We start from the raw sequence: 26,342 nt of genomic DNA, 5'->3' as shown, positions 1-26,342 counted from the left end.
CATCAAAGGAATCACTGAGGGCTTCCTTGGTGGCAGAGCGGTTAAGAATCTGCCTGCCAGCCGCATAGCATAGGGAGATCAGCTCAGTGCTTTGTGAGGACCTAGAGGGGTGGGATAGGGAGGGTGGGAGGGAGACGCAAGAGGGAGGAGATATGGGGATATATGTATATGTATAGCTGATTCACTTTGTTATAAAACAGAAACTAACACACCACTGTAAAACAATTAAAAAAGAAAAAGAATCGGCCTGCCAATGCAGGGGACATGGGTTCAAGCCCTGGTCCAGGAAGGTCTCACATGCTGTGGAGCAACTAAGCCCATGCACAACAACTACTGAGCCTGTGCTCTACAGCCTGCGAGCCACAACTACTGAGCCTGTGTGCCACAACTACTGAGCCTTGTGCCACAACTACTGAGCCTTGTGCCACAACTACTGAGCCTGTGTGCCACAACTACTGAAGCCCACGCGCCTAGAGCCCGTGCTCCGCAACAAGAGAAGCCACGGCAATGAGAAGCCCGTGCACTGCAACAAAGCGGAGCCCCCGCTCGCCGCAACTAGAGAAAACCCGCCAGCAGCAACAAAGACCCAACACAGCCAAAATAAATAAATTAATTAATTAAATTAACTAATTAATTTCAAAAATAAAAGGAATTGCTGAAGTAACACTGAAAAGTCGTGGAAATCTCAGGCTGAGCTCCCCCATCCCCCTTTCCAGGGTTCCTTTGCCCTGAAGGTTATGAGGGCAAGTTTCCGAAGCATGAAGAGAATCCATTTCCTAGCTTGAGACACGGAAACCAAAAGACTTTCTCAAGGCTGTGAGTGGCCATCTGAAAGGTCACTGCCCCTAGATAGTCTTCAGAGAGATTTACAGTGCTTCTCACCACCACCCAGGTGAGTCTGGGAGCAGTCTTTCCTAGAATGCCAGACTAGAAGCACAAACAAGGATTTTAAGAGCTCGCTTCCCACCCAGTTCCACCCTCTTCTACCTCAGGTGCAGTATTAACAAACACATAATTAAATAGGCTTCTCAATGAATAATGAAGCCACACAGCCCTTCATAAACACATGTTAAACCCTTTCTTTAATCAGCTACACATCATTTGGTATTATATGTAGCTCAGAGGCATCTAGATTGACACATATGCTATTATTTACTGTCTCTTTGCTAAAGCTTTGAATTTTTCAACAGTGCAGGTGGCCTCCATTTGGATACACCTAATAAGAAGGCAAGTCAAAATAGGGAACATTTATTCAAAAAGAAGAAAAAAGAGTGGGGGAGGAACCAGAAGACCCATTCACAGTATATCTCTATACAACAGACACTCACCCAAGATAAAATCTAAGAACACACATGAGCCTTGGGCTTGGTGGAGATAGTTCTCTCCCTAACATCTGAATCTCCTTAAAAGAACCATCCCTGGGCTTCCCTGGTGGCGCAGTGGTTGAGAGTCTGCCTGCCGATGCAGGGGACATGGGTTCGTGCCCCGGTCCGGGAAGATCCCACATGCCGCGGAGCGGCTGGGCCCGTGAGCCATGGCCGCTGAGCCTGCGCGTCTGGAGCCCGTGCTCCGCGACGGGAGAGGCCACAACAGTGAGAGGCCCGCGTATCGCAAAAAAAAAAAAAAAAAAAAAAAGAACCATCCCTTTGTCCTCCCTCAAAAATCATGATGCATACCAAATACAGATGAGTTAAACAGATCAGGGTTCATTTTCAAAACCAAGGGTCATATAATCGTATATTTGAACAGGCTGGCCACTGTAATATTATCCTCAAGTTTATCAAGCTGCAAGACAGGTGAAAGGCTTGATTTAATATCTGCAACCCTCAGTGAGTTTAAATGAACTCTTCACCCTCCAATGCCTTTCTCATTGGAGCCCTATAGGAGAAATAAAGAACTGCCCCTTCAGGAAAAGCGGCCACCAACCTGCTTGCCTTCCTCGGCTGTCTTCCAGGCTGTACGGTGCCAAAGAATAACCAAGTGTACGAAAACACCAACAGCTGATGGGGCAGAGAAAGCCCAAGGTCTGCTGCCCATCTTGGGAGCAGGCAGTCAAGATGGGAAGCCCAGAGGGTTAATTCCAGCCTCATCTAACAATTACAGAGACCTACTATGTGCAAAGTCAGGGGTAGGGGCTCAGAAGAAAGTCCACATCAGATGGCAAACAGTAAAATGTTGCTAGTTTGGAAACTGAAAGTTTAGGAACTCCTCGGAATGCGAACAATGCTATTTTATTTTCAAAGTCCTTTTACAGGATCTGATTCAACCCTCACAATAAATCTATAAGAAGGAAAATAACCGCTATTATATCTGCTATCTTATCCCTGTTAGGGCTCAAAAATGTTCCCAAGTCACAAATCTAGTCATGTTGGAACGAGACCTGAAAATCCTCCCAGGTCATTCAAACTTTTACAGACACTTTCATTCAAAACACTCTTTAATCCTTACAACAGTCCAGTGAGGTTTGTTTGGGTTTTGTTTGTTTTAGGGGGGCCATCCCAGAGAGGGGGAAGCCAAGTCAAAGAAGTTAAAAAAGGGCCCAAGGTCACCCAGCCAGCAAAGAGAGAGAAGAGCTGGAATCTGAATTCAGGTTCCCCACTCCAAGGCCAATGTCCTTTTTTAACACACCAGAGAGGAGTGTGGGCAACACAGCGAGAGTGGAGACACCCTCCACGGAGAGCTGGGGATGGGAAACCAAACCCCACAGGTCCCTGGGAAATCAAACAGGAAACGGCTTGTGCTCAGGCCAAGCTGAAACCCAACCCTTGCCAAACCTGCTGCACACAGACATGGGCTTTCTACGCAGCTCAGCATCATCCCTGAGCCCGGCTCAGCGCTCCAGGTGGCTCAGCCCATGACTGTCTGGGCACCTCTGTGATAAAGCTGGGGCCAGAGGTCAAAGCGCAGACAAGACTGATCTTTCCAAACCAAGAGGAGGGTGCCATCTGTCACTCCAGGTCGAACTCTGAACCTGCCAGCCAACCTGTCATCCTCCACTGGAACTTGGGACACCCTTCCCAATGCAGCCTGCCCAGAGCCCACACCGCTCAGTCGGCCACCTCCCTCTCTGCTGCTCTTGTAGTTGGAAACCGGAAAGGACCCTGTTCCTAGTTTCCCTGGGGTTTGTCTCCCCCCCACCCCATAACCAAAAGATGTTCCACGGAAAGGGTACCCAGCCGGCCTATACACTCGCAGACACTGACAACGTCCACACATTTGTTTGAAGCAAACAAAGTTCTAGGGAAGCTTATGGGAAAGAATATTTTTTAATCAGAGGCCTAGACATACTTAGGAGGCGCTCAAAGTGGGCGCTGATTCCAGTTTCTGAACAAGTGCAGCGAAGGGTTCTACAGCACGTAGACTGAACGGGTAGGGGCCATCCAGCGCCAGCCCCAAGAGCAGCGGGGCCGGGCTTTTGACCTGTACTTCCCTAAACACAACGTTACAAAAGAAGCAGCAATCCATTTCATTAAGTTTCTTGTTACCTGCAGGAGGCTGACCTTGGAGATTCGAAAAGAACTGAAAAACTCAGGTCAAAAAAGTGACAAAGTGAACTTGTTAACTCTCAGGACGGAAAGGAGGAGTCCTAAAAGCCATTTGTCTCGACCGAAACACTCTCAGAATATGTAGTTTACATTCGTTTTGCGGGTGAGTGGCAAACGGGGTTCAGCTCTCGCTCAGCTCGGGACTCTTTGAAGGTCGCCTCACTGTCACTTCGGAGTGCCGGAGCCCGGAATCCAGGCCACGCGGCGTGACCGATACGATGCACTACTGGCACCCTCCTGAGCCCCCCAGGGCCTCCCGCAGGTGCGGCCGATGCCAGAGGGGGGCAGCCCCCTCAGGGTCCCTGCCTCTCGCCGCTACCACACCACGCATCCACACTCCCGGGACACCCGTGTCCTTCCCCACCCACCCCCGGGCCCGATGCGCCTGAGGCACGGGTCAGCGGTCCACGGGCTTACCCTCGAGAGGCGCACGAAGCGCGGCCCCGTAGCAGGCGTGATCCCGGGGGCCTCCGGCGCGGGGCTGCCCGGGCGCTTGGCTCTCCTGGCCGCCTCCTCTTCGTTGTCCTCGGCCGAGTCCCGGCCGCCCGGCGGCTCCGGTTCCCTCCGCAGCAGCCGGCCGGGCGGCACCGGGGCGCACGCGACGGGCTCGGCTGGGGCGCCTCCTCCTCCTTCCTCTGCCCGCCCGCCGACTCTGCGCTCCCGGGCTCGGGGTACGAGGTTCCGGACGCGGGGTTCGTCGGGGCGCTCGGGAACCCCAGCGCTCCCTCCCGCGCCGCCCTCCCGCGCGCGGCCGCTCTCTGGGGGCGTCCCGCTCGTAGCGCGCGGCCGTCAGGGGCTCTGGGTGCGCGGGGGCGGAGGCCGGGTGGGCCCCAGGGCGGCGGGCGGGGGCGCTGCTGTGGACCGGGGCACTGATGCGGGCGCCGCGCCGCGGCCTCTCGCCATGGCTCTCGGCGGGCGGGCGCTTCGCACCTCCCCTCCGCGCTGCCGTCACCGCCCGACGCTCGCCGAGCCCTCCCCTTCCCCCGGCCCCGCCTGCCGGCCCGCGCCGCCACCTCCAGGACGCCCGCCGGGCGGAGCGCGTCCCAGCGGCCCAGAGCCAAGCCCCTCCTACCTCGCTGGCAGGTGACCCGCTCCTGCGACTTTGGGTCTGGAGAAGTCCCCGGCGAAATACCCCGAGTCGGGAAAAGATACCACACACCACCACCACCACTACCACCACCCCCGCCGCGACCGCTTATTTACTTCTAGCACTTCTCCGTGCCCGTCCAGCCAGTCTAAGGGCAGGGTGGAACTCACGCGGAGGCTGTTTGCCGAGAATACAGAAGTCCAGACGTTTCGTTCCTGCAGGCCGGGCCGTCCCTTAGGAAAGCAATCCTTAGTCTTAAATAAGGGTGGGACAGAGCTGGGAGGTGGGGGGAATATGAATGAACAAAATGCCACCAAAGGGTAAGGGAGGAGGACAGGTGTGTGGCGGATCAGGAAACGATCCAGGAAGTAAGTCCTCACAGGCTACTCTATTATGCAAATGACCGGTGGACGGTGTAACGGGGAACAACACGCATGACCTCATTTCCACTTGAGGCTGCTGAGTCTACAGCGTTGGGCTAGTCCCTGGCCAAAGGTCATAGAGGACATTGGGAGGACATGGAGAAGACTCAGACCAGAACCGAAGACCCAAGGAAACTAAACCATAGAAAACCTGGTTTCCAGTACTGGAAGAGTCAGTGTATAGCAGAGACTGGGTCAGGCAAGAATCATCAATGGATACTCACCCTAGGGGAGACTTTACTGGGGAGCAGACATTTGCCTGGATTAATGTGTTTTCCCATAGGTGGTTTAGGCTTATTAGTAGCAAGAGAGAAATATTCAATATATAAAGGCACAGGGAGACAGCACCTTGACCAGGATCAAAACTGACATCACTGGGCTTCCCTGGTGGCGCAGTGGTTGAGAGTCCGCCTGCCGATGCAGGGGACACGGGTTCGTGCCCCGGTCCGGGAAGATCCCACATGCCATGGAGCAGCTGGGCCCATGAGCCATGGCCGCTGAGCCTGTGCGTCCGGAGCCTGTGCTCCCCAACGGGAGAGGCCACAACAGTGAGAGGCCTGCATACTGCAAAAAAAAAAAAAAAAAAACTGACATCATTAATGAAAGCAGATGGATATCTTGTCCTCAGAACACATCACCTATGCAGTATTTCCAGGAAGAATGCATAACCTGAATCTAATGATAATGAAACCCCAGACAAACCAAAATGAAGAATATCTATTAAAAGGGGGCAGGAGTTGTATTCCTCAAACATGTCAATGTCACAAAAGAAGGCTTGGGAAATGTTCCAGATTAAAGAGTGCTATAAAGTCATGACAGCTAAATGTGATACCTCGTCCTAGACTGGATTCTTTTGGGGAGAGGGGACCCTGTAAAGGACATTCCAGTGGACAAAATTGGAATCCTGAGAGTAGATTAAAGTATTGGATCAATGTTAAATTCGCTGATGTTGATAATTTGTACTATGTTCATGTGTAAGAATAGCCCTATCCTTGGAAATACACACTGCAGTATTGTGTAGGGGTAAGGGGGCATTCTGTATGCAACTTACCCTCAAATGATTAAGGAAAAAAATGTTGATAGAAAAATGATAAAGTAAATGGGCAGAATACTAACAATCAGTGAATTTGGGTACAGGGCGTATTGGAATGTTTCCGTAAGTTTGAAATTATTTCCAAATAAAAAGATTTTGAGCAGTGGCGCAGTGGATAAGACTCCGTGCTCCCAATGCAGGGGGCCTGGGTTCGATCCCTGGTTGGGGAGATAGATCCCACATGCATGCTGCAACTAAGAATTCACATGCCACAACTAACGAGCCCTGGAGCCGCAACTAAGGAGCCTGCCTGCCACAGCTAAGACCCGGTGCAACTAAATAAATAAGTAAGTAAATATTAAAAAAAAAAAAGATTTTGAAAAACCATCAAGTGGGAGAAGAGATGAGGTGGGAGGAAGGCAAGAAGTGGTCATAAAAAGACAACACAGGGGATCCTTGTGGTTTTAGAGCTTGTGGCTTTAGAACAGGTGATAAAATTTATATAGAACTTACACAGACACACATAAGTACAAGTAAAACTGGGGAAATGGAGTAAGGCCGATTGTATGAATGTCAGTATCTAGTTGTGATACCATATGAAGGTTTTGCAAAATGTTATCATTGAGGAAATTGGGCAAAGTGTTTTATTTCTAATGACTGAATGTGAATCTCCAATTATCCCATTAAAAATTTCAATTGTGGGCTTCCCTGGTGGCGCAGTGGTTGAGAGTCTGCCTGCTACTGCAGGGGACACGGGTTCGAGCCCTGGTCTGGGAGGATCCCACATGCCGTGGAGCAACTAGGCCCGTGAGCCACAACTACTGAGCCTACGCGTCTGGAGCCTGTGCTCTGCAAAGGGAGAGGCCGTGATAGTGAGAGGCCCGCGCACCGCGATGAAGAGTGGCCCCGGCTTGCCACAACTAGAGAAAGCCCTCGCACAGAAATGAAGACCCAACACAGCAAAAATAAATAAATTAATTAATAAACTCCTACCCCCAACATCTTCTTAAAAAATAAAAGAAAATTTCAGTTACAGGGAGTTCCCTGGTGGCCTAATGGTTAGGATTCCAGGCTTTCGCTGCTGTGGCCAGGGTTCAACTGAGACCCCTGCAAGCCACGTGGCAAGGCCAAAAAAAAGAAAAAGAAATTCAATCACAAAAAGAGATCAAGCATATTCCAGGTGTACATAGATGAGCATGGCTGCCTGGGAATTCAAAGAGCAAATGTGCTGGAGCTGACTCCTAGTGGGTTTAGAGCAGACATGGAGCTGTTACCAACAGCGAGGGTTTAAGGAAAAAAAAAAAAGGCTATGTGAAGTATAACTGACAGATCAGGTTCCTACCAGTTCTGTAATTTAAGAATCCTAGAGCTGGGGGATCTTTGAGATCATCTAGTCCAACCTTCTCATTTTCAGGAAACTGCGGGCAGAAAAGTGGTACATGACCAGAGGAGCATCAAATTAGTGGTAGACCCATAACTACAACTCTTGTCTGCTGAACATGTGCAATGGTCTCTGCACCTTTACCAGCTGCCTGTCACTCTCTATATCCATGAGATTTAGTCAAGTTTGGTACAGAATTTTGAAGTCATTCATTCACCCGTTTGGAGTGTGACAGTGGCCTTGTGGGAGCAGGGTCTTGACATTTGGTTTCCAGCACCAGATGGCAGACATGTGGATCCCGCTCAGGAGGAGGAGGCGCCAATCTCCCTCTAGTACTCCCAGCTTGGAGGAAACAGGTGGCAAGCGGAACGCCTGGAGTGAGTGAGCCCCTCCCCCCAGCCATGGGCCCTGAGCTACTTGGAGATGCTGATAACCTGCCGCTGCTGCAAGTCAAGGGTGCAGGGCCCTGGGAGGGAGGCAGGATGGGCACACAGAAGAGAAAACAGTCATTGCCCTGGTAGGTCCCAGCCTCATCCAGTGTTAGCAGAGGTCTCTGCACCAGAAGTGACTCTGGGCTTCCCTGGTGGCGCAGTGGTTAAGAATCCGCCTGCCGGGCTTCCCTGGTGTCGCAGTGGTTGAGAGTCTGCCTGCCGATGCAGGGGACACGGGTTCGAACCCTGGTCCAGGAGGATCCCACATGCCTGGGAGCAACTAAGCCCGTGTGCCACAACTACTAAGCCTGCGCTATAGAGCCCGCAAGCCACAACTATTGAGCCCAGGAGCCACAACTACTGAAGCCCGCGCGCCTAGAGCCTGTGCTCTGCAGCAAGAGAAGCCACCGCAATGAGAAGCTGGGGCACCACAACGAAGAGTAGCCCCCGTTTACCGCAACTAGCGAAAGCCCGTGCGCAGCAACGAATACCCAATGCAGCCAATAAATAAATAAGCAAATAAAATTTTTTTTAAAAGGTCACTCTGGCCTCCCTTGAGCCACAGAAAGCCATGCTATTCTTTCCTTTTTTTCAAATCAAATCAAAATCAACACGTTTGTTGATATTTGCCAGGCTCTGAATTATTAACTGGGGGAAAATACAAACAAAACAAACAGCAAAAAAAACCCCGTATCTGATCCCTGACCTTTAGGAACACAAAATACAGCAAAGGACCCAAGATGGAAATGTAGAAAATGATCTGACAAAAGAATTAAAATGCTATTAACTCTGTAGGCTCGGGTTCTCCTCAAAAGCAGTGTTGGAGAAGGGCTTGAGGGCAGTGATCACTTTTGGTAAGTGATCCCATGGAACAGGGATGGGAAAAGGAACCAGGACCACACAAAACAGAGAGGGAGAGAAAGCCCATCCAAGGGTGCTTAATCTAGGTGGTCACCTCTGTGATCAACTGAGCTCAGTCCCACTGGGGGGCCCTCTGAGGAACTGCATAGAATGCAAGACAAAAGGAGGATACATCTATCCACCAGCTCTTACCTCTCATTGGTCAAGTGGTTGCTGAGCAAAGAAGTAAACCAAGCAAGTATGACACAGGACATACATGCATAAAATGATGGCTGACTCACCAGCAAAAAAGCAGCCTAAGGGCAGGGATTTTTGTCTGCTTTATTCATTGTTGCTTTCCCAGCGCCTGATTCATAATGGATGCCCAGTCAATACATACGGAATGGTTGAAATACTAACTCAGGTTGATAATAGAAGACGTTGTAAAAAAAAATAGGAGCATAAGTCATTTTTTAACAATTTGTGTCTGTATGTGTCTATTTGTGCCAGGTGTTGGATAGGCTAGGGTGACAGTATAGTGAAAATAGGTATAGTCCTGGCCTCATTGGACCTTTCAGTCTAGGGGAGGTGTCAGGTAACATGATACATACACACATTGAGTTAGCTTGTGACAAGTGCTATGAAGAAAAGGATGCAGGCACTAGAAGTAGGTAGTAGGCAGATTTAGGATAGATTACTTGGTCTGGGAGGACCTGTCTAAGGAGGTGACGCTTAAGTTGAGACCCAGAGGAATAGGAGCCAACCATGCAAAGGGGAGGGGGCAGCATGAGACAGAGACCCAGAGGCAACAGAGACTCTCGATAGCTGGAGCTCTGAGGAAGAGCCAGACCATGGGCCTGTGATGGTTTTGGTAAGAGAAGAGTTTTAGGTAAGGGAACTTGAACCTGCCACCATTCCAGAATGAGAGCAAAGGTCCAACTACCTTATATCCACATTCACGTTATCATTGAATGTCTTATCTTGGGGTTTTAATCTAACATCTATTGAGCACATATATGTACCAAGCACAGTACTAAATGCTTTCATAATAACAGCTCATTGAATCCTCACAGTAACTCTGTGGGGTAGCTGTTATCATCTGCAGTTTATAGATAAAGAAACTGAACCTCAGAGAAGTTAATTAACTTACTTAAAGTCACATACAATTGACAAGGTCAGAATCCACTCCAGGTTTCTAGCCTCTTATGACTAATTAAACACATTGCTTTTGTTCCCTGCATATAAAGGAGAATCAACCTCTGTCTCGGAAGATGGGAAGAATGGAGAGGTGAGGATTGGGGCGGGAAAGGAATCCTATAATTAAGACATTAATATCGATGCATTGCTCACAGATTCCTTAGAAGGAAAATAAAATGGATTAGTACCAATAGCTTCTTTATTGCATCTGGTGTTTATCTTGAGACTTTAAACACCAGCTATGCATGGATAGCTTCCAAATTTATACTTCTAGCCCCGACTTTCCCTCCTGAACTCCAGACTCCAGAAGTTTATAAACAAACTTCCTACCTGACGCTGCCCTTTGGATGTCTAATAGGCATTTCAGCCTTCTATGCCCTAACCTGAACTGCTGGTCTTTCCCCAATTTCTGCTCTTCCAGGCTCCTAGGTTTCAGTGGCTCAGGCCAGAAACCTTGTAATCATTTATAACTTCTCTCTTTTTTCCACCCCACATCCAATCTGTCCTCAAGTCTGTAGGTTCTACCTTCAAAATATAGGCCAGAATCTACTTCTCACCACTGTCACTGTTTCCGTCTTACTACAAACCACCGTCACCTCTCCCAGATTCCTGTTAGGGCCTCCTAAATCCCTGCTTGCTCCCCGGCCCCCATCTCCCCCACAGTCCATTGTCAACACAGGAGCCAATGTTCTGGAAAATGTGAGTCAAATCATGGCTTTCCTCTTTTATTTTTATTTTATCTATTTATCTATCTATTTATTTATTTATTTATTTATTTTTGGCTGCGTTGGGTCTTCGTTGCTGCCCACGGCTAGTTGTGGAGAGTGGGGTGGTCTACTCTTCACTGCGGTGCACGGGCTTCTCATTGTGGTGGCTTCTCTTGTGGAGCACAGGCTCTAGGAGCGCAGGCTTCAGTAGTTGTGGCACGCGGGCTCAGTGGTTGTGGCTTGTGGGCTCTAGAGCGCAGGCTCAGTAGTCGTGGCGCACGGGCTTAGGTGCTCTGCAGCATGTGGGATCTTCGCGGACCAGGGCTCGAACCCGTGTCCCCTGCATTGGCAGGCCGATTCTTAACCACTTCGCCACCAGGGAAATCCCAGCCTTCCTCTTTTAAAACTCTAAAGCTCCCCAGTGCTCTCAGTACAAGCAAGAGTCTTCCCAATGGCCCATAAGACCTACATGGTCTGCCCCCGACCTCATTTTCCTCTTTTCTCCGACTCACTCACTCATTCCAATGGTCTCCTTGCTGTTTCTTGAACGTGCCAGGGACACTCTCACCTCAGCACTTTGGCTCTGTTCCCTTTGCCTGGAATACCCTTCCCCTCCTTGAACCATCTCATTTAATAATGCCACTTCTATTCCCTTTGCATCCCACTTCCCTTGCCCTGCTCTATTTTTTTCTTATTTAGCACATTTAAAAATACTATAACATTTATTATTGTTTATTTTCCATCTCCACTTTCTTGATTCATGAGGTAGACTTATTCCCAGATGTATCCTCAGCACAATATCTAGAACATAGTAATTGCTCAATAAATATTTGTTGAATGATCCAGCCTTCAGAATCTAACCAAAGATCAACATTTTATTGTTTACGGGGTGGAAAATGTAGTAATTTTTGTTTTTCATATCAAACTTAAGAGATCTTGAGGATATGTCCCGAACATTCTTAGCTGTCTTTTCACAGCCCACTGTGAAGTGACCACCTATCAAAAACCTACTAGATTGTATTTGTTTTCAAGATCTACATTATTATCCTTGGGGTAATGAATGTCCCACATTACTTTCTAATTATGGTAGAAAAGGACTTCTTATCTCCAAGTTCTAGGACTCTACAGTTTCATTGGATGACTCTGTTGACACTGGCTAAACCTCCGGCTTTCATGGACTTTGAGCTCATCTAATCCTCTTTCTAAGCTAAAGAGTCCTAATCTCGGTTTAGCCTGGTAGAAAACTACCTCTGCTATTTTAATTCTCTAGGTGCTCCTATCTAAATCTTTTCAAATGTATATGCCTTTCTGAGTTTCTGGTATATATTTTAAGTGTGGCTAATATTATCCTAGATGCTTGTTTCCTAGTGCTGTGGGTATATGTTTTGTTTTATTTTCCCCTGAACAAGGATTCTTCATCCAGGGTCCATGGGGGTCCCAGGGTAGGTGTTGGGGTTAATTAATATTAGAGTGGACTAAAGTGATATAATAGGTAACACTAAACTATAATGGCTGAACACAATGCCAATTTTTTGCTCAAGTAACAGCCTAGAGTAATTCCAGATTGTTTCATACCTTATTAAAGGACTTGGGCTAATTTTGGCTCTGCCGTCTTAGGTCACCCTGGGCCTGGCCATCTCAGTTAGGGGCTGGGGTAAAGAGCGTGGAGGAGGTTTTATGAGTCAGGCCTGGCAGGGGCACACATACCACTTCCACTCAAATTTCACTGGCCAGAGTTCCTACTGACATAGCCACACTTAACTGCAAGGGAGGCTGGGAAATACAGTCTAGCTGAACAACAAAGAAGAAGGGGAAAATAGATTTTGGTGCTCAGCTAGCATTTTCTGCCAAAGGGGGGGGGTCTGAGAAATGGACACATGCACAAAATATATTTTTTATTCCATTTGTTTTGTGCTATTTTGAAAATTATCAAGAAAATTTGCTTCATCAGTTAAAATTATTAGCTTATGGTTTTACTATACTTTATGCTTCACCAGGAAGCATGAAGTTATATGACTGGCCCAGCTCGGTCACATGACTGTAAGGACTTAGGGTTGCCGTCTGTTACTCATGAAAGATGCCAGTACATAGGATCTGGCAAGGTACAAGCATCATCATACCATCATACTGTGTTATGACATCTGAAATAATTTCTTGTTAATAAGAATGGAGCAAAACCTGCTCTGAGGGACACTCTTGGGGCTCCAGCCACATCCTTTGTGGCCCTACAGTTTCGTGCAGCCAGTACCAGCTGCCAGCCCCTGCATCTCTTTCACTGTCTGCCTCCCCTGGGCACTGAAGGCGGCTCTGCTCAGTACAGTGGCCTGGAAGTTCTGGGGAATCGATGACCTTGTACCAGAAGTTCCTCTGTCCCTTAGGGCAATGTATGTTTTATGCTGGCTGCCAGAATCCCTCCATGTGATTAAGTTCCAGTTAGTTTTGCTTGATTAAACATCCTTCATTGGCTATCCTCCTTCCCCTGTCTCACTTCTCTTCTCTCCTGCCTATGTTTCCTGGGATCACCAAATAAATTGCTTGCATAGCTCTGGATCTTCTTCTGGAAGAACCCAAACTAAGACACCTATCCTGCCATGAGTATTACGCACATTAGTTAGTGTTTGCGCTCAGAACAGATTATATTGGAAGCCGTCAAAGCAAAGAAAAGAGCCTCAAAGAAAATTCTTTAGCCACTCTGTGATTATGTCACAGTAGAAGGGAGGTGAGGAGAGGCAGGGTCAGCTGTTTCCGCACTGCAAGGTCTCTGAGAAGAAAACGAAAGTAACAATCTTGCACTGCTCAGCACCATCAAGTAGAAAAATTTCCTCCTGGTGTTACTAAATTTATCGCATTTAGCAAAATAAAGCCATTGGCCCAATATGAATAGATTCCTGTTTTTTTGACTGGGCCCTGGGAATAAAGAACCAATAAGAAACAAACTCCAGGGCTTCCCTGGTGGCGCAGTGGTTGAGAGTCCGCCTGCCGATGCAGGGGACACGGGTTCGTGCCCCGGTCTGGGAAGATCCCACATGCCGCGGAGCGGCTGGGCCCGTGAGCCATGGCCACTGAGCCTGTGCGTCCGGAGCCTGTGCTCCGCAACGGGAGAGGCCGCAACAGTGAGAGGCCCGCGTACCGCAAAAAAAAGAAAAAAAAAAAAGAAAAGAAACTAACTCCATGTAGGGTATACTAACTTGGCAAAGACACAGCTGAGTTAAATGATGGAATAAGGTGGCGAGACACAGTTTAACTTATTCCTCCCAAGCCCACCCCTCATGGACCAATTAAATGGAGGATGCAGCAGCAGCAGTCTCTTAAAGGAAGATGCCAGGCCTGTCAGCTGAGTACACAAAGAAGGACTTTCAGGAATGGAACGAAACGCTCATTCCTTTCATTTTACTTGAATCACCCCACGGGACAGGACACAAAAGCCACCTCATCACATGGGATGACATTATTGCCAACAAAAGCACAAAGCCCAGGGCAAAGTGCAGGAGTGCCTACGTCTGAGCATCTTGGACATTCTGAAGAAAGCGTGAATCTTTTTCCTGAAAAGTCAAACTTGAGTCAGCTTCCATTCAGAAACCTTGTTTGAAGCAGCCTTCAAGGTCATACATCCCAGTGCCAAGCAGGAAAAAATGACACACTATTCGAAGAAACTTGATTAAGTCATTGTTTCCCTTTTTCCCCTCTATTTCAAAAGCTTGTTGGATGGAACACATTTTATTGATTCTTTTCCTCCCCCTCTCAATGGGTTTGAAAGCTTCGCAAACTATTTCTATTTCTTTAATATTTACCCTTAAAATTTTAAAAAATTTGTATTTCTTTAAAACAAGACGTCATCTTACTTGAGGATGTACTCTAGGAAAACAAACAAGAATGAACACAAATAAAGAATGTAATCGTTCACACGCAAAACATGATGATAAAATACAATATATGCCTGGAGCATCTGGGAATGCCAGCAGGTAAGAAGTGCTCAAAACACAAAACCCAATCCAGCCCACAGTGATAGGGTATGTCAAAGGGCACAGGAGTTCACTGAAAGAGCTTCCAATGGCCAAAGCTGAAATAATATGAACCACAAAATAAAGTAGTATTGGATTATAACCCAAAGTACAAAATAAATAGCCATGAATCCACACTGATAGAGATAAATGATTGAATAAATAAATACATGGGGAGGCAGAGACAAACCTCTCACGCAGAAGAATTCCAAATAAAGTGTGTAGATCTCTACTCTCAACTGCGTGGTGCACAACTCCCCAGTCCATAAGTGTGGACTGCACATAGTAACTTTCTTCAAAGAGTACAGCATAGAAAGGGGGAAGAAATCACTGTACGGTGGAAAAACCTGACAACCACCAGCTCAGCTAGGCAATCAAGGTTTTCAACAGTGATAAGTCAGGCTGATAGTATGTAATTTTGATATGATGTGATGAGAATGGTACTTTGCCTCGGTGGTCATCCTCTCCCAAACCCACAACCCCAGTCTAATCATGAGAAATATATTATAAAATTCTCACTTGAGGGACATTCTAAAAATATCTGACCAGTACTCTTCAGAACTGTCAAATTCATCAAAAAGAAGGAAAATCTGAGAAACTATCACAGCCAAGAGGAGCCTAAGGAGACACAACAGCTAAGTGTAATGTGGTGTCCTGGATAAGATCCTGGAACAAAAACTCAGGATATCTGAATAAAATATGGACTTTAGTTAATAAGGTATCAATATTTTTTCATTATCAGTATTTGTGAAAAATGCACCACACTGGGCTTCCCTGGTGGCGCAGTGGTTGAGAGTCCGCCTGCCGATGCAGGGGACGTGGGTTCGTGCCCCGGTCCGGGAAGATCCCACATGCCGCGGAGCAGCTGGGCCCGTGAGCCATGGCCGCTGAGCCTGTGCGTCCGGAGCCTGTGCTCCGCAACGGGAGAGGCCGCAACAGTGAGAGGCCCGCGTACCACAAAAAATAAATAAATAAACACTTTAAAAAAAAAATGCACCACACTAATATGAGATATGAATAATAGAGGAAACTGAGTGTTGGTCATATGGGAACACTTTTACTATCTTTGCAATTTTTCTATGAATCTAAAACTATCTTAAACTAAAAAGTTTACTTCAAAAATAGTGGTAAACATTGAAATTGGTATAATTTAAGGTCTAAATAATTTTTAATAATGTGATGAGAATGTTTAATGTATTGGTTATTAAACAGCCATTTCCATTAACAGTATTATTTAAATGTCAACAAAATGAATGACTTGAAATTAAGATATAATTTCTGCAAAGTCTGGACCGTTATGGGAGACGGAAGAAGATAGAGAAAGGAGATCAGTCTAAAGGTTTCATCCTGTGTAAGGTATGATTTTGATGGAGAAAGGTAAGTTTTTTTTAAATATTAGGGGTTATTCCTAGAGAAACTGAAGTATAGCTGTAGAACATTCAGATCAATAGAGGGGAACAGTGATAAAGTCAAAACAAAATATGACAAGAATAAGGGCAATGAGTAACCGATGGTCAGAGGAAACATTAAAAGGTAAATCCTCCTTTAGAAAGAGAAGACTCTCGGACAGGGTGAAAAAACAAAGTCCAACTTTCTGGTGTTCATGAAAGACACACCCAAGAGAACACGATTTTTAAAAAGTTGAAAGTAATGGGAAGGGCAAAAATACAACAAAAGAATGCACAATAGGGGGCTTCCCTGGTGGCGCAGTGGTTGAGAGTCCGCCTGCCGATTCAGGGGACACGGGTTCGTGCCCCGGTCTGGGAAGATCCCACATGCCGCGGAGCGACTAGGCCCATGAGCCATGGCCGCTGGGCCTGCGCGTCCGGAGCCTGTGCTCTGCAACGGGAGAGGCCACAACAGTGAGAGGCCCTTGTACCGCAAAAAAAAAAAAAAAGCACAATAAGTTAAGAAAAGAAAAAATAAAGAGAAAGCACAGGTGACTGTTAATATGGCAGCAGTGTCCTCAAATTCTGTACACCGGCCTTTCTCAGTCAGCTCACATACAACCTGAGGCCACATCTGGCCTGGGTGCAAGGAGTTGTGCCCTTCCCCCCAGTAAACCTGAGGATCCTGAAAACTTCACTTTTTCCAAAAATCCATCCCATTATTCTCATCACTTCTTGTGCTGGGCCTCTAAATGACCCATTGCAGGCCCCTTGCCTCTGCAGATCTCACTAGCCAATGCCACTTTGAGGCCCCCCAACTGTCTGCCTGAGCACAGCTAATATAAGGTTGTCATGTTTAATTAGAGCTGACTAAGACCTGCGGATAGTAATTACACGTTAGCCCAGTTAACCAGATGGAAAGACTCGATGTTGTGATATGTCATTTATCCCCAAATTAATCCGTGAATTTTATGTAATTCCAATCAAATGCCAAAGAAATCTTATTTTAAGGAAATGACAATATATGCTAAAGTTCATATGGAAGAAAAAATACGTAAGACTATATATGACAATTAAAAAAACAATCAAGGGGTACTAATTTTGACCAGAAAGCAAAATATGACATAAAGTGACAGTAATTAAGGGGTTATTTCTGTCATAAGAATAGACAAATTGCACAGAACTGAGAGTAGAAAAGCAGAATAATGTATCTGTGAGATTTTAGTTTTATGGATAACAAGACACTATTTTCCCCTCATTATAGTAATCTAGATTCTTAAGGGTCCTGGATAATCAAATAGAAACTATTTTACTGGAAGAAAACTGTATTAAGTTTCATTAATCCTATGGTGCCCACTGTGACATGGGTTTTAGGCAAAATCCTGGGACAAATCAGAGAAAACACTTTTCAATAAAACCACTTTTCTCTAAGTGTTCCAGTCTTCTCTAATTTCTTCTTAGTTCTTCGTCTTTTTTTCGGTATGCGAGACTCTCACTGTTGTGGCCTCTCCCGTTGCAGAGCACAGACTCTGGACGCGCAGGCTCAGCGGCCGTGGCTCACGGGCCCAGCTGCTCTGCGGCATGTGGGATCTTCCCGGAGCGGGGCACGGACCCGTGTCCCCTGCATCGACAGGCGGACCCTCAACCACTGAGCCACCAGGGAAGCCCTCTTCTTCCTCTTTTTAAAGAGATGATCCTGATAATATATCCCTAGGGGCCTCACTTCATCCTTAGAAATTCCAAGATTAACAGCCACCACCAATAAAATCAGCCGTTTTTTAAAAAAAGTTATATTATACAAATTTTCAAATATAAAAATAGAATCAAAGGAAATTCCCTGGTGGTCCAGTGGCTAAGACTCCAAGCTCCCAATGCAAGGGGCCCGGGCTCGATTCCTGGTTAGGGAACTAGATCCCACATGCCACAACTAAAGATCCCACATGCCGCAACTAAAGATCCCACATGCCGCAACGAAGCTCCCGCATGCCGTGATTAAGACCCAGCGCAGCTAAATAAATAAATATTAAAAAAAAATAGAATCATAGAGTGAGCTCGATGTATTCACCACCAGCTTCAAGAATTATCAGTGTGGAGCCGATCTATCTCTATCCTCACACAATCCCTTCATCCCTTGAATTATTTTGAAGCAAATCCCAGTCCCGGACATCATATAATTTCACTCATAAACACCAGTGTTACAATTGGGGCAAAGATTAGAGTTCGGGTTAAGGTTAGGTCTAGGGTTGCAACAGAGTGAGTTTTAGGCTTGGGCTTGGCTTCGGTTATTTGTTAACCTTAGGACAAAGAGCCGTAGGGCAGAGGTAGGGCTACGTCCCAGCATTATACTTAGGATTAGGGTTAAAGCCAGTGGAATGCTCATATGGTGAATGTAGTACATGTTCTTGATTTCACGCCCAGGTTTTCTAGCCTGGCTAGTGTGCGCATCCTCCATTCACTTCCTTCTTCTGAAATTTACTCTTACCTTAACTGTAACAACCTCAACCCTGGAAATTAGGTTGCCCGTCCCTAGTAGCCTGCAATCACAGTTTGACTGCTACAGGCATTCTAAAGTGACACCCTTGCCTCAAGGTGGGACCAGCTCTGGGGTGCAAATTTTGGTTCCAGGCTCCCTGTGGGTTCAGGCCTATTGTAGTCTCCATTGCTTAGCTCTTCTCATGCCCTGTCTTGTTTCCCTCACTGCCCTCCCCCTACAAGCACTTTCCCAGTAAATCACATGCACAAGAATCCCCTTCTCAGGTTCCACTTCTAGGCAACTCAACCTAAGGGAGTGATCAACAACCCAAATATAAGAAGGAGATTAATATTCTGAGCTGTCAAAAACTGACAATCACCTACAATGCTTATCTCAATAAGAAACGGAAACAAGATGCATCACCCCCACTGTCTACATATCCTACTCCAGGGACAATATTTTTCTCTCTCTCCTTCCAGTAAGCTCAAGGAGGCAGAATTCCATTTTTTTGTTCACTGCTTTAGCCTCAGGAGCTAATAATGTAGTACCTGACACATAGTGGGCCCTCAATATATATCTGTTGAATGAATGGACAGATGATACCTATGGTTCCTCTAACCCTGCTCCTAGACTATTGCCAACTCCAGGCAGTCACGATGCCAGACTTTTCTCTCATAATTTGAGGTTCTTTAGTTACAGCCAGGCCGTGAGACAGCTCAATGCCTTGACTCGAAATGACCCCCAGTCACACACACCGCACTGCCTTGTCTTAACCATTTTCCCTCTCCGTATCTTTTGTCATCCTTGCCCCTTCATTCTCTGCGATAACTTTTCTTTCTTCTCTATTATTAACGTTTAATACCCAGGGGATTAAGAACCATCTCCAACTGGTTCAAAAATGGAGAACTCAATGGCGCAACTTTAATAAGCTAGCAACAAACCTCAATGTGCTTATTAAAAAATTGGTCTGGAATGAAGGAGGCACTACAGATTCCCGAAGAAAGGAAGAATTTTAGCGCTAGGATAATTGGTTAATTATTCTGAGGGGTAATAAAGTTATAACCTAATTTACCAATGTTCATCAAAACAAATTACAGATGGACTAAGTAATCTGATACCCAAAACTGAAACAAGTAGAAAAACAGGTGAATAACTAATCTCCATGTGGGAAATGCCTTTCTAAGGTTAAAAATAATTTTTTAAAAATCACAAAGGAAGTGTTAAACTTTTGGCACCACCCCATCACATATGAATTTATTCTCAGGCAAAAAATCAGAGATACTTACCAAGATGGATGTATAAAAATGTTCATTTCAGTGTTAACTATGTATCAGGAAAGAGGAAAAGAAACTGGCGTTTACTCTGGACAAGGAGAGTGTGCCTCTCCTCTCCCCTATCAGAGACTGTTAGGGAGGTTGACCTAGTAATTTGTAAGAGAAAAATCTGAACTCAAATAATCTGCATATTCTTTGCACTGCTAAAGGTAAAAGTCAGGAGTGGGCGACATTTGTTTAGGCAAACTCCTCAATGACTTCGCTGATGATGAAAGGTTAGATTAGGTTAGTTCTGTCTAGAGGGAGGTGAGTAATGGATAGAGAGCTCAGATGCTCCAACAGATAACATGCTAAGACTTACAATTTTCCCCTGAGGACAAGGAAGAAAGGGAGGTAAAGTCCTGGATGAGTAGAAGAGGTAAGAAAACTTGCAGGCTGTAGATGGGCCACACTCCATTTTGTCCATTTAAATTATAAATGTATAAAGTACACACATATATAAAATATAATTTAAACATATATTCATTTAAATTACATGGTGTACGGATAGAATAGGTAGTACAGTTGTGTGCTTCCAAATTAGAACTGTTCAAAATGCATCTCTTATACCCAGTCCTGCACCCATCCACCCACTTCCCCTCCACGGAGTCAGTAGTTACTGGTTTCTCGTCCATCTTTCAGGAGATGGTGGGTCTACTCTTTTATATATGAGCGACGTATATTCTTGCCCCTCTTTTTTTCTTTCCACAGATAGTAGTCTACTACACTCGGTGTCATGCACCTTGTTTTTTCCCCTTAATCATTAGTCTTGGAGATATTTTCATATCAATGCACAAAGAGCAAATTCATTTCTAATTTAATCAGTCTCCTGTTGATGGACATTTGAGCTGTTACCAATTTTTAAAAATTACAAACAAGGCTGTAATGAATACTTTTGTGCGTACGTTGTTTTGCAAATGTAAGAATATATCCACTGGATAAATTTTTAGAAGTAGAATTTCTGGGTCAATGGGGATGTGCATTTATTATTTTGATAGATATTGACAGATCGCTCTCCCATCAGCAATGTGAAGGTGCCTGCTTTCTAACACCCTTATAAGCATCATGTCTAACATTCACTTAAATTTTTTATTGAAATATAGTTGATTTACAATGTTGTGTTTCAGGTGCACAGCAAAGTGATTCAGTTACACATACATATGCACACATATATTCTTTTTTAGGTTCTTTTCCATTATAGGTTATTACAAGATACCAAGTATAGTTCCCTGTGCTATACAGTAGGTCCTTGTTGGTTATGTATTTTATATATAGTAGTGTGTATCTTTTAACCCCAAACTCCTAATTTATCCCTCCCCGACTTTCCCCTTTGGTAACCAGAAGTTTGTTTTCTATGTCTGTGAGTCTGTTTCTAACACTTTTCAGTTGTTCTCCTTCTGGGTTGTAACCTCCCTCTGTTGTTGCCACAACTTCAGTAAAACCTGTTTCACACAGTAACGTGGGCTTTGGGGAAGGAAGAAGAAGAAAGCACTGTCAGGTACATGAGGGGAGTCAGGGCCAGAGGTGAACAGGATGTGCTGGAGATAAGACGGTCGGAAGGGACCAACCATTAAGAAATTTGTTGCAAGAAGTGACCAAAAAATACATTTTCACTGGAAATCTAGTTCATCCAGGAGTTGCCACAGTATGTGCGGTGGATGTTAGAGTGATTAATTTTGTTATTAAAGGAAAAAAACATCCTAGGAGGCCAGACATTTTACGGGCAATGGGTTAGTATTATAAGGTTGAAAATCCCCCATCCAAGAGGGAGGTGGTGTTTGGCTTTTCAGGAATAAGTCGGTGCTGGAAGGATGATGATGCTCCCTCCCAGGTCTTCCAAAGTGATGGGGCGCAGCAGTCCTGAGGCTCCAGGACTCCAGCTTCTGTCTCCAGGAGAATCTGTTCCCTGAAGGGAGGGCTGGAAACCCCATGACACCTTGGCCAGCCTGTGTCCAGTTTTCTGGGGAAATGACAACCTGGAATAACATCATAGAAACCATCTCCTGCCCTCTCGGTTTATATCCCTGGTTAGTGGATTCCTCCCCACCTCCCCATTCTGTTTCATTCATTTCTGTTTTTTTGTTTTTATGTTTTTGTTTTTTTTTTTTTAGGTACGCTGGCCTCTCACTGTTGTGGCCTCTCCCGTTGCTGAGCACAGGCTCCGGACGTGCAGGCCCAGCAGCCGTGGCTCACAGGCCCAGCCGCTCCGCGGCATGTGGGATGTTCCCAGACCAGGGGCACGAACCCGTGTCCCCTGCATTGGCAGGCAGACTCAAGCACTGCACCACCAGGGAAGCCCTCATTTCTGTTTTTATCTTTACTAATGCTTTCCTTCTATTTCCATGGGGATCATTTTGTTGTTATTTTTCTAAGCTCACTGTCCTTGAGCTAAACCTAACAACAAAGGATTGGCAAATCCACAACCATAACAAGTAACTTCTCAAAATGGTTCTCAGGAACTGGCAGAGCAAGCAGGACAAAGCAACGTAAAAAGAGGATTTGGAAGATTTGAACATGCCAGTTAATAAGCTTGAAGATATGCATATGAAATTTTAAACCCAACAAATAAAATCTTCTTTTCAAACTCCTGTGGAACATTTAAAAATAGTAACCACTGATTAGACAACAAAGGAAATTTCAAAAAATCCCCCAAAGCCAAATAACATACAGGCCAACCGCAACAACAGCAAAATTTGTTAATTAAAACCAAACAAAACCGTAACTCTTAAATATCTCTTAAAGAAAAAAGATAATGCAAACTATGGATGCTACACCTTTTCACGTCTATAAGGCTATTAATTATAATTGTGAAGTTTTAGTCTGCTCTCTGCATTGTTTTTGTTTCCTCTGAGTTGCTTTATTCGTTTGCTTATTTTAATCTTTGCCTTTAGAGTCTTTTCTTGTATATCATGATATTTCCGGCTATGTGTTCACATGCAAGGGTAAGGCACTAAAAGGCTCATTCAGTGTTTATTGCACATTTTGAGGGTTTATTGATGAATAAGCTTCATTTTGTGTCAAGGCACTGAAATAGCTCTTTTATTGGGAGAACTTGCCTAAGCCAGATGTCAGTATTTTCTCTTGGGCAAATCTCTTTTCCCAGCAAGGAACCTTCCAATCTTTGCACCAAAGATGAGAACACTAGCTACTGCCATCATTCTGGTCAGGAAGGGCCACAAGGTTCAGAAGGCATTCTCTATCCTCTAATGCTCTAAGTCCTTTATTCATGTCATTAACAAAGTACTTCCAAGTTTTTATCTTGAAAGCAGAAGCAAGGGCAGAGAGACACTGCCCAGAGTTTCGAGTCAGTTGGTAGCAGAGGTGGAATTCCTTTCATCCACTACCAAGACGAGGATTAAATGCCCAGAGACTCACATGTTAGTGGCTGAGTTGGGGTTACTTCTGCTATAGATCCTCTGCTTATGTGAAGCCAAGTGCTTTCTGTGTTCCAGATGGAAAAGCCTCAGATTTTCCATCTGATGATGATTTCTTTCCTTGTTCTTAAGTTTGGTTTAAGTTCTGATTCAGTCATTTTAGTGAGGATTTGGGAGGCTGCATAGTAAATTCATGTGTTCAGTTCCTTGAATCATGAGTCCAAATTATTTTGTTAGGACAGTTATAGCCTTTTACAAGTGTCCTGGTTTGGCTTCCTTCTGAGTAGAAGTGGAGCATCTTTCTCAGGTTCCCCAGTTGTCATAAGAATATGTGAACTTTTTTTTTTTTTTTTTTTTTGTGGTACGTGGGCGTCTCACTGTTGTGGCCTCTCCTGTTGCGGAGCACAGGCTCCGGACGCACAGGCTCAGTGGCCATGGCTCACGGGCCCATCCGCTCCACGGCATGTGGGATCTTCCCTGACTGGGGCACGAACCCGTGTCCCCTGCATCGGCAGGCGGACTCACAACCACTGAGCCACCAGGGAAGCCCAGAATATGTGAACTTCTTCAACACAGGTGCTGCATATTTAACTGGCTTTAAGGAAAAACTACACTCCAGGTATTTTTCATGGTAGATAAACCTGGATTTAAAGCTCTTCTATCATTAAAAGTTGTGACCTAAGTGTAGCAGGGTCAATGGAAGATTTTCTGCTGAGCCTCTACTCTGAAAGCTTCCCCAGACTAAACAGACCAAGAGGGCTGAGTGCCCTGAAGCATACCCATTCCTGAAGAGGCCAGCGGCATTGAATGGGGTAAAGTTATCTGCTTATGTGGAGCGAACATGAAGAGGAATCCGCCTATGAACTCATAGTGTTTACAACAGTGCAGCGTTTCACAGCACATGTTACAGACGTCGAGGATGCATTTATTTCAGGAATAAATTTTTCCTGACTAAACGGTTTGTTTTTACTGTGTAGCCAGTGAAGATTTAAGATTTTCTCTCTAATAGCAGCTAGAATACACAAAGCCCATTTCAGGGCCCATTCTGCACACTTACCATCATTCAGAGCCTTCAAAATATGTATTTTTTTGTTGTTGTATCTTCTATCCAGGATCCAGGTGAATTTTCTTAATTTGTTTGCCCTTTCCCTAATTTTTTTTTTGCCTAACTTTACATGTATTATTATTTTGCACGCTTCTTCGAATGAAGAAAGATAACCAATAAGTGATTTTTTCTCCTCTGCAATGTCTAACATAGTGCTTTGTTCGAAGGAACTTTGTATGTGACTGAATGAAGAGATTCTTTATGATAATCTAGACAGTAGGAAGAGGAAGCAGAAGGTATTTCTGAGAGGAAGAGGTTGCATGTAATTCAGCATTTGGTATCCTTCATGTCAGATTCATTCTTACCAACTATAATGAGAAGGAAAATCTAAAATTAAGGTGAAGGCAAAGGTCACCCTGAAAGTGCCCAGGAATCGAAGCAATTAAGAACATGGTGTTTCAGCTCTGCCCTGTTCAAGAACCTAAACAGCACTCAGCTGTTTTTTATTTTTTGAAATTGAACTAATGCCTGTTGAGGTCCTACTTTTGGTCCAGTGGTTGTCACTGAGCGGGGTGAGTTTTTCCTTCAAGTACTCTCTAGCTTGTGTTTGTGATATTGTCTTAAAATTATCTATAGCAGTTCTTAAACTTTTCTGGGTCATTGGTACCTTTGAGAATCTGATCAAACCATGGACTCTCCACCCAGAAAAATGCACATGCACACAACATTTTAACTGCCTTGGCAGATTTATGTATTCCCTGGAGGCATCCAAAGAACTTAGGCTAAGAAGCACCAGGATTTGGTATCGTTTCTGACATGAACGCGTAGGCTGTCAAAACTCGGAATAAACTAGCTGATATTTCATTGTATGTCTTGATTAACTAGGAAGTGATAGATGAGGAATTTTTTTCTACATCAATTCTCTTAAATACAAAAAACTGACAATAATGGCTAATGTAAGACTCCTGAGAAGGCAAGAAGGGTTAGAAGTCAAAGAATAGGAGACGTGGTTAACTTGAGATCAGAGAGAGGCACGGTTCCTACACGTAAAGGTTTGCAAAGCGTGGTCCCTTATCGGCAATATCCACATCACCTGGAACCTTGATAGAAATGCGAAATTAGGGGCCTCGTCCTGATTTACAGAATCAGAAGTTCTGTGGGTGGGCGGGCTTGTTTTAACCAGCGCTCCAGATGATTCTGATGCCAAAGTTGATAATCTCTGCGCTAACTCGCATGGAAGAGAGGAGCTGGTGTTAACGTTTCTGGTGGTTGGAATTTGAGAACGTGGAGCTTTGAAAGTCATAAGCAGCCAACTGGAGATCAGGGAATCTGGTCTGTTTTCTCAAGTACAAGAAAGAAGGTAATTCATAGCCTTCTTTTTTCTAAAGGGTCAGGAAGCTATTCGAGGGGCCATTCGTTATCCGGATTATGTCGTCACGTCCACCTGAACTCTGGAGGGCGTCAGAAAGAAAAAGGATGGAAGGAAACGGAGGACAGTGGGTGCAGGAAGAAATGACGAGGGCCCAGGACTCCACTGCCACCAACTATGCAACTACCGCCCAGGCAGTTCTCCTCCACCCGCCCAAGCCCCCAGTCCCCACACACAGTTCGGATGGACAGACTCCCCAACACTGCCGCCCACTTCCGGGCCCCAGCCAATAGCTACTCAAAGTGCTCAGCCAGTCAGCGCCCCTGTGCTCCTTCCGGCGTTCGGCGTGCTGCCCTGGAAACGGGATGGGCTAATCCAAACGCGGAGGGGTGCAGAACTCGCAAGGCCGGTCGCCGACGCTCTGAGCCCTGCACTTTTTACCCCGACCTAGGGTAGATCGGTGGACTCGTCCTAACGCTGGGCGCGAGGCGACGTCACTTCCAGGCCCCAGTCAATGGGAAGCGAAACTGCTCAGCCAATCAGCGCCCTGCGCTCCTTCCGGCGTTCTGCGTGCTGCCTTGGAGACGGGCAGGCCGAATGCAAACACAGAGGGGTGCTAGACCTGCACGGCCTCACGCTATCGGCCTTGCTCCATTGCTTCGCCCCTGGCTTTTGGCCAGTGGACTCGTCCTAAGGGGTCGGGGGCGAGACGCGCGCACTGGCGGCAGGCCTCCAG

At 45.7% G+C, this 26,342-nt stretch overlaps 1 long non-coding RNA gene across 1 annotated transcript in view; it reads right to left on the bottom strand.

Annotated features, from left to right (window-relative positions):
* The window catches only part of LOC132527119 (uncharacterized), a 51,658-nt gene extending 47,190 nt beyond the window's left edge, over positions 1–4,468 (bottom strand). The window contains exon 1 of the long non-coding RNA XR_009542861.1: positions 3,963–4,468. This is a non-coding gene — a long non-coding RNA (uncharacterized LOC132527119). The remainder of the gene's footprint in view (positions 1–3,962) is intronic.
* Between the last annotated feature and the right edge of the window lie 21,874 nt (positions 4,469–26,342).

The sequence above is a fragment of the Lagenorhynchus albirostris genome, chromosome 10, assembly GCF_949774975.1.
Source record: "Lagenorhynchus albirostris chromosome 10, mLagAlb1.1, whole genome shotgun sequence".
Classification (NCBI taxonomy): Eukaryota; Metazoa; Chordata; class Mammalia; order Artiodactyla; family Delphinidae; genus Lagenorhynchus; species Lagenorhynchus albirostris.
This window is presented reverse-complemented; position numbering and strand designations above follow the sequence as displayed.